Here is a 9,676-nt window from a genome sequence, read left to right on the forward strand (position 1 = left end):
TTGTCTCCTTCCCCTGCTTTCCCAGGTCTCCAACCGCCCTGATGTTTGTCTTTCCTGTACAATTTACATGCACGAATAATTCTTCACTTCTTAACTTTACTTCTACCTTAAATCAACCATTAAAACAATCCACAAAGCAAACAAAGAGTCCAGTCTCATTACTTGAAAGGTAAACATTGGTTAATTGGAAATGATTTAAATGTCTCATTGTTTCATTGCCATGTCTATAGACATTTGTAAAGCAGGGCAAGAAAACCACGTGAGTGCTTAATTTAACAAAAGATGTATTCATCATTGATTACATGCAAGGGGTAATCCATATATGGAGGATATTGTCTCCCTCATTTCAAACCGAATTGGAACATTAAAGAAACCTAGTGAGGAGGGCTGTAGTAAACAAAGAGCCCATGGCTCTTCACTGGATGAGTCCTAGCCAAGAAAGAAGAGTCCTTTGTCTTCCTCTTGGGCTCTGCTATCCTCACAGGGCATGAGAGCTTCCCCTTCTGGTCTCCTGACTCTACTTCATTGAGGTTTCTGTTTATTAATATTTCACGAGGGCAACTTTTTGAATACTTCCCAACCTCATTCCAATGACCACAGCTTATCAGGAGTGTTTGTGGACACAGCAGCATTCTTACTCCTAGACTTGAAATCTCATGGTATGTTCCAGGGTCCCCATCAGGGGGAGTATCAAGACTGGACTCAGAAACCCAAATACATTGTTCTATTAAAAACAGATGTGTGTGGAGACAGCCCACACTCTGTCTATGGAACGTGTATCTCTCTAAATACACCTGCTTTCAGTTTTTAAAAAAAAACACAGATGTGTGTGTGTGTGTACATATACTAATGGATGTCCAGAAAACCTGTAAAACAAAGGTAGTAAAGAGCATCATTGAGGGCAAAAACCTGATTAGATTGTTGGGTTTGTAGTGGAGAGCAAATGGGCACAAAAATGGATCCAGATTACAGGGAAACTTGAAGGAGAGACAAACTGAATGACTTGGATTTGATGCCATAAGAAAAGGTAATACATCCTGATTCTCAGTTTAAAAAGCTCTACAATAAAAACTCATTTCTCTTCAGATGTAAATGGAGGCATGTGTAACAAAATTATCCAAGATATGCAGATGGACAACTGCCTATATTAGGGGTCATTGTTCTAAGCATTTGGTAACCTGGTCATAACAGCTAGATTTCTTTACTAGTGAGGGCATTAGTATTCCCTTTGCCAGAAGATCTTATGCCCTGATTGGGTATTTTCTGTCAGTTCTACTCCTTCAGGTACATATAGTTTGATAGGAATATGTCTTTTGGTGTGAAATAATTAAAAGCTGTAGAACCATGGTTTTTTCTCTGTGCCTAGCTGAGTTACTTCATTCATCTCAGGGTTTAGAAAACTCATTCACATGAAGGGTAATTCTAGAAAATGACCACAAGATGGCAGCATATACATATTATCGTTAAACTTGTTTTGAAGCCAAGGAAAATTAACCGTTAGATTGATATCCTAAAATTATTCTAACGAGTAGCTAAACGATTTGCATAAAATTATAGTAAAAACAAAACAAAACAACCTCCACACTTTGTTGGCAACAGGTCACAGTCCTTTAAGTGGATGTACACAATGAAAGGATAATAGCCTTAGGGAAGTTATTCATCCCACACCTACTGATTACTTGTAGAATAGCTGTTGCTGACAATGACCTGATAACATATCTGAGCCTCAGTTTCCTCATTTGCAAATGGGGATAATAATAGTCCCTCCCCTGTAGAGTTGCTGTGAGGGTAAAGTAAGGGGAAAATATACACAGAATTCCTAACAGATCCCGGCATGTTGTGTTAGCTATTTTTATTATTTTTATAATTCACTATTTTCCATTGAGATGCCTGACACTATAGTCGCTTCTAATCAAAGCTGTCACTTATTAATTGTGCTCATAGTACAAAATTGAGTATATCACAATTGTATTGCATGGAGTATCTCATGGTAATAAAGGTAATACATGGCCTTCATTAAGTTGAGGTAGTTTCTATTCTAGTTGTTGAGTATATCACAAAAGGGTGTCGAATTTGTTCAAACACTTTTGAAACAACAATTGAGAAGGTCATGTTTTTCCCCCCTTCCTTCTTTTAATGTGGTCTATTAAGTTGATTTATTTTTGTAGGTCAATCCACCCTTGATTCCAGGAATAAATTCCGCTTGGTCATGGCATACAATCTTTTTAATATGCTCCTGAATTCAGTTTGCTAGTATTTTTGAGGATGTTTTCAGTAATAATCCTAAATTTTATTGTAGTTCCCTTTTCTTCTAATGTCTGTTTATGGCTCTGATGTTAGCATAGCACTGGCTTTCCAGAATAAATTAGAAAGTTATCCCTCCTCTTCAATTTCTTGAATGAGTTTGAGAAGGATTCATGTTAATTCTTCTGTAAATACTTAGTAGAATTCACCAGAGAAACGTCTGGCTCTGGGCTATTCTTTGTTGGGAGATTTTGCTTACTAATTCATTCTCTTTATTATGTATAGGTCTACAGAGCAATCGCTTTTTTATGGGAGTACACATTAATGCAAATTTGAGGACAATTTGACGATTTTTTAAATGCACATATTCTTTGATCAGCAACTTCACTTCTGGGAAATTCTCCAATAGTTATATTTACTTTATGTGTGTGAAAATGTCCAAACAAAATGATATGATTGCAGTATTGCATGGAATCATAAAAAACTTTTAAAAAGGCTGAAAATAGCCTACGTGCTTAAATCTACAGCAGGAAGGAACTGAGTAAAGACCTTATGGTATGTCTACAGGAGGACTCAACAAATTTTTTTTTAAATTTTATTGAAGTCTAGCTGATTTACCATGTTGTGTCAATTTCCGCTGTACAGCAAAGTGACTCAGTTATACATATATATATACTTTTTTCATACTCTTTTTCATTTTGGTTTATCACAGGATATTGAATATAGTTCCCTGCTCTATACGGTAGAATCTTGTTTTTTGTCCATTCTCTATATAATAGTTTGCATCTGCTAATCCCAAGCTCCCAATCCTTCCCCCCCTACCCCCCCCCACCCCCGCCCTTCCCCCCCTTGGCAACCACAAGTCTGTTCTCTATTTGATGAACTCTTTTTGTAAAGGTCAAGATAGTAAAATTTTTAGGATTTGTGAGCCACATAAGATCTCGGTCACATATTCTTCATTTTTTTTCTTTAATATAGTATTGGCACAGACTTCTGATCTAGAGAATGGGGTACCATGGCCAGTAAAAATCATTCATGTGCAAAGAAGGAAAAGTCATGTGAAATATTGTTTGGCAAAACCAAAAAGAACAAAACATGTTTTCTTTATCTAAAGACCTTCTTTCTTATAATACTGGAAAAAAATGGTATCCATCAGGCATATGTACATATATTTACCTTTTTCCCTCCTGTTCAAATGGGAAAACTGTCCTTGCTCCATCCAAGTCCAACCATGGAACCCATGCTCTGGAGCCCAATTCCTTTTGCTCACATGAAAAGCTTTTTTTTTTTTTTCCTTCACAGGAAAATTTCACATTGTTGTCTTTGTTAATTCCTTCATTTAGACTTTCCCACTTTTCTCCTCAACCTACTCCATTCCAGCTTTCATCTCCTCTAGGCCTCTAAAATCATTCTCATTAGGGTAAGTAATACCTGAAAGACTTAGTAAAAGAGCGCCAACGACAATTAGCCCAAGAAAAAGAACAACAGTGTCAGAGTCAGACAGACTTGCATTTTAATTGAGTCCTGGAACTTTTCTAGGTGCTGCTAGATTTGGGGAGTGATTTAGTTTCTTGGTTTTCCCATTTGTACAATGACAATAAGAAACAAACCTACCTTGATGGACTGTCTCAAGGATAATAATTAACCTGTGTAAACAGCCTGGCAGCTATCAGGTGCCAGTGGATGTTTAAAAGGTCACTAAATGCTTACTGGAAAGACACATTAGTTCCTGAAGCCCAGTACGCTGATGCACCTTGATAAAACGCAATGGGGAAAGAAGCAAGTTCTGGGAGGAAAAAAAAAAAATTCTGCCATACTTTCTGGGAGGCCCTTCAGTTCTAACCTTATCTTTGGAAAGCAGCTTGCTCAAGACGGTGCCTGGTTTACACGACTTCCCTTTCATTTTAGCTGTACCCTCCCTTGGGCCCAACGGCCAGGACCCTAATCAGGCGGGATCTCCCTGGAACCCAGATACAAGTTTCTGTCCCCACCTTTCTCCTCTACTATCACCTCCTTCTCTTTTGTTCTTTATTTTAATTTTGTACAGTGGAATTGCAGCTACTGCATTTTATTATGAGTGAATTTAGGGAAACATGTTTGGGACCTAATCCTTTCTTGGCGAGACGGTGGAGAATGAATATTTTTCAACATTAAAACTCTTCTCGGGCTTCCCTGGTGGCTCAGTGGTTGAGAGTCCGCCTGCCGATGCAGGGGACATGGTTTCGTGCCCCGGTCCGGGAGAATCCCACCTGTCGCAGAGCGGCTGGGCCCGTGAGCCATGGCCCCGGAGCCTGTGCTCCACAACAGGAGAGGCCACAACAGTGAGAGGCCCGCGTACCACAAAAAGAAAACAAAACAAAACAAAACTCTTCTCCACCTTGACCAAGTAACCAAGGCTAACATCACCAGTGATAAAACATATCCATATCTCAGACTCCGTGATATGATAGGAGGAGAAGGGCAGTTCACCTCTGGAGTAGTTAACCCTAAAATCCTTAACCCCAGTCAAACCATGAGAAAACATCAGGCAAACCCAATTTGAGGAACATTCTGCTAAATATCTGAGCAGTACTCTTCGAAAACATCAGAGTTTAAGAAGGCATGATGACTAAATGCAATATGGGACTGCGGATTGAACCCTGGAACAGAAAAAGGACACTAGCAAAAAAGTCTGGAGCTAATAGTATTGTACCAATGTTAATGTCCTGGTTTTGATCATTGTACTATGATGGTGTTAGAGGTCAACATTAGAAAAAACCGAATGGAGGGTAATAAGGAACTCTCTGTTATCTTTGCAATAGAGATAAATCTTAAGTTATTATTCTAAACCTAAAATTATTCAAAATAAAAAACTTTAAAATCTCTTCTGCTTCCTAATGTTGATAGGATATAAACACTTTAGTGACTTTATTATTTAAATAGTATGCCTTCATTTTTCCAATTTATTCTCCTTATACCAAGGTTTTAAATTTTTCCCCCAAACTGCCCCATACATTTGCCGCTTTGTTAGCTTTTTGATAACCTAGATTTCGCATCTCTTTTTGATTGATAAAGTACCTGCAATATATTCTCTCTCATCTAGTCTTTACAACTTCTTGAGATGGAAAGGAGTCCTCACTGCCACATTAAAGATGAGCAAAATGGTGACAAAGGCAGTTTGAGATTCACTTTATGGTCTATGAGTTAGCAACAGAGTTTTGTCAAGAACCTGGACTGGTGCAATTCAACAACACTTTAAAAAAAATTATGAGCAAAGGATCTGAATAGACATTTCTTTAAGATATATAAATAGTCAAAGCACATGAAAAGATATTCAACATCATTAGTCATCAGGGAAATGCAAATCAAAGCCACAAGGCCATAGCACTAGAATGAATGGCTGGGTCAAAAAATCAGACAACAGCAACTGCGGATGAGGATGTGGAGAAATCAGACTCCTCATACACTTCTGGTGGGAACATAAAATGGTGCAGCCGCTTTGGAAAACTGCCTGGCAGTTCTTCAAATGATTAGTCTTAGACCTAGAAATTCCACTCCTCAATATATACCCAAAAGAAAAAAAAAAGTATATCTACAACAAAAACTTGTACATAGGGCCTCCCTGGTGGCGCAGTGGTTAAGAGTCCGCCTGCCGATGCAGGGGATACGGGTTCGTGCCCCGGTCTGGGAGGATCCCATATGCCGCGGAGCGGCTGGGCCCGTGAGCCATGGCCGCTGGGCCTGCGCATCCGGAGCCTGTGCTCCGCAACGGGAGAGGCCACAACAGTGAGAGGCCCACATACCGCAAAAAGAAAAAAAAAAAAAAAAAAAAAAAAAACTTGTACATAAATGTTCATAGCAGCATTTCTCATAATAGCGAAAAGCTAGACTGAAAATTTTTGAGGTAGCAAGGAGTGACCTCCTTTAAAAAGGGGATGTTTTTATAGAATGTCAACTATGGCTCAACACTTAACCCATAGTAATGATCAGATTTGAAGATTCTTTGTACCTGATCATTGGTTGATGAGATTCATCCATTTAACAGGCAGGGGTAAATACATGTTAGTGATCCCCACTCTTTCCATAGTAAAAGCTACATTTAAATAAATATAGAATTATATTTTAAATATATAATATATAATATATAATATAAATGTATAACAGTCCTCAACAGAATAGAAATGTAGTTTTCATATCTTTTGATTTGAAAAGTACCTAGGGCATATTTTTTTTTCTCAGTGCAAAGTTTGAAGTTCATAGCAATTTTTAGTATTCTGCAATAAAGCCATTATGTATCAGGGACAAAGTTTGGGGACATCTGTCGAATAACTATAGGCAAACATAAAATATTCTCTATTATCTAATGTCCTCACTGGGAAAAAAAATGCCCCAAGTAAGAAAGTTGACATCTATCTTAATTTGGTAGTACCTTCCAAATTAAAGTAAAATAAAATATAATAAACAGAAGACAGAGCTAAAATTAGAAATGTCTTCCTTTAATATTTCAGAAGATTCTTTGACATTTTTCAGTACCTTGAGATCAGCAGGAACCTAAATTATCTTACATAGAAAATGAAATGGTATAGCTGAAAGAAGTTAAATTTAGGAAATTGGACAGACATGTTTGGCCAAGCTCTGCCTTCTACCTGCTGTGCAAACTTGAGCAAGTTGCTTAAACTCTCTGAGCCTCAAGTTTATTATCTGTCTATAGAGTTCTCTTCTATTCGGCAAAGTTAGTTTTACTGTCTTTGTTAAGGATCACTTCACAGGTCCTCTAGCTCTTCTTATGCAACGCCGATCATATGAGGGGTGTTGAATTAACTTTTCTAAGGTGCACAGGATCTCCTAGGAAGATTTTGACTAATATTCCTCTAATTGTCCCTGAGATGTAGAGTTAAGGAGGTTTATTGCTATAAACTAAGGTGTCCATGAGAATTACCAAGGACAGAAATGATGAGGAGATTCCTGAGATAAAATTACATTGAAACAAAGGGGAAGTAAGGCCAAATTTAAAACAGACTTTTTTTTTTTTTTTTGGCTGCTTTGGGTCTCTGTTGCAGCGCGGGCTTTCTCTAGTTGTGGTGAGCAGGAGTTACTCTTCATTGTGGTGCGCAGGCTTCTCATTGCAGTGGTTTCTCTTGTTGTGGAGCACAGGCTCTAGGCGCGGGCTTCAGTAGTTGCGGCACGTGGGCTCAGTAGTTGTGGCTTGTGGGCTCTAGAGCGCAGGCTCAGTAGTTGTGATGCACGAGCTTAGTTGCTCCACGGCATGTGGGATCTTCCCAGACCAGGGCTCAAACCCGTGCCCTCCTGCATTGGCAGGAGGATTCTTAACCACTGTGCCACCAGGGAAGTCCCCAAAACAGACAATTTTAACCAGGGTTCCATGGATAGAGTTCAGGTGGTCCATATACTTGAGTAGGAAAAAAAGTGCATTTAATTGAAATTCAGTATTTCCATTAGTAGTTTTATGACTTTGTCACCAATAGAAATCCCAAATAATTTTCCCTCATATTATACTTGTATAATATCTTAAAATAATGAGTAATAAGTTATACTCATACTCCTACTTTGAAATTATACTAGTTATTAGAAATGCCACTAGATCTTGTTATCTTCTATATTATGAAGAAGCATCTACATCAGACTTTTGGATTTTATTATATTTTGATCAATGAATTTCAATGCAACTGGTTACCTTGATAATTCTATGCATGTTATTTTGTACATTTAAGAAATATTTCGAGAAGAAATTCAGAAGCTTCAACAAACTGCCAAAAGTGTCCATAGCACAGAAATGTTAAGAACCCTTGGCTTAAGACAAGGGCCTACACCTCAGACAGCTGCTTTGGGTGTGCTGGTGCTCACTCTGGTCCTGTAACCCAGCTCGGTGGTAATATTCTGGGAAATAATTCCACAGCCATGTAGGATGATGACGAAACACAGGGCCCCCCAGCTAGAGCCCTGAGAGGTGGAAAGAGCCTTTTTGGGGACAGGAAAAAATCTTTTCTTCACTAGATACATATGGTATCCTAGTTCCCCGACCAAGGATCAAACTTGGAATTCAGGCCCCCTGCAGTGGAAGCTCAGAGTACTAACCACTGGACTGCCAGGGAATTCCCTGTTACTTGGTTTTTTACAACCTTGTGTAGAGTTTATCAGCATTAGTACTTTGCCTTTATGATCTATTGGAATTATCACAAGCACCCTTTGGGCCACTGCAAAACCAGAAATCAAAGTGAGGGACGTACACGTGTGTCCCCGAAGTTAACCATCTGAATCCACTCCTGTGGTGCCATCTTTCACTCAGTATGATAATCTCTAGGTCCTTCCATGTCACTGCAAATGGCATTATTTTGTTCTTTTTTATGGCTGAGTAATATTCCATTGTATATATGAAGCATTCTTAATACTGAATGCAAGACCCTTTATAATCCAGCCCAGCTACAATTACAGCTTTATCACCAGCTACCCCACACCTGGTCCCTCCCCATTTCTCCCAGCTTTACTTAACGAATTGCTATTCCTCAAATATGCCATGTTCTTCCAAGCCTTATGCTAGTCCCTCTTTCTGTTTTACTGGTAAAGCCTATTTATTTTTTTAATGCCTCCATCCATAGCATTTCATGTGCTAGTAGTGTTCTTGGGCCAAGACAAAATGAATTGCTGCCTTATTTATGTTCCCCAATACTTTTACAGACACTGTTATATTACTTATCTGTTTTTATATGATCACTTGCTTACATTTCTGTCTTCCCAACTAGATTAGCTTCCTCAAGGAACTTAATAGACCCATTCTATACTTTGCTTACTTTTGTGTCTCCTAGAGGGCCCAGCTCAGTGCCTGTCATACAATTAGCACCAAGTTTCTGCTGAATTAAAGTTACATTAGAGTCTAGACACTAGAAATAATGCCACTTGCAGCAACATGGATGGACCTAGAGATTGTCATACTGAGTGAAGTAAGTCAGACAGAGAAAGACAAGTATCATATGATATCACTTATACATGGAATCTAAAAAATGGTACAAATGAACCTATTTAAAAAACTGAAATAGAGTCACAGATGTAGAAAACAAACTTACGGTTACCAAGGGGAAAAGTGGGGGGAGGAATAAATTGGGAGATTGGGATTGACATATACACACTACTATATATAAAATAGATAACTAATAAGAATCTACTGTATAGCACAGGGAACTCTACTCAGTACTCTGTGATGACCTACACGGGAATAGAATCTTAAAAAGAGTGGATATATGTATATGTATAACTAAGTCACTTTGTTGTAGAGCACAACATTGCAAATCAACTATATTCCGATAAAATTTTTTAAGTTAATTTAAAAATGTAATAAAAAGGGGGAAAAAGAGTCTAGACACTTATGTGCAATAGATCATTTCCATCAGCTGGCTTCTTTCAACCTATATTGTATTTTCTTCAAACCAGCATTTAC

Source organism: Mesoplodon densirostris, chromosome 10, assembly GCF_025265405.1.
Source record: "Mesoplodon densirostris isolate mMesDen1 chromosome 10, mMesDen1 primary haplotype, whole genome shotgun sequence".
Classification (NCBI taxonomy): Eukaryota; Metazoa; Chordata; class Mammalia; order Artiodactyla; family Ziphiidae; genus Mesoplodon; species Mesoplodon densirostris.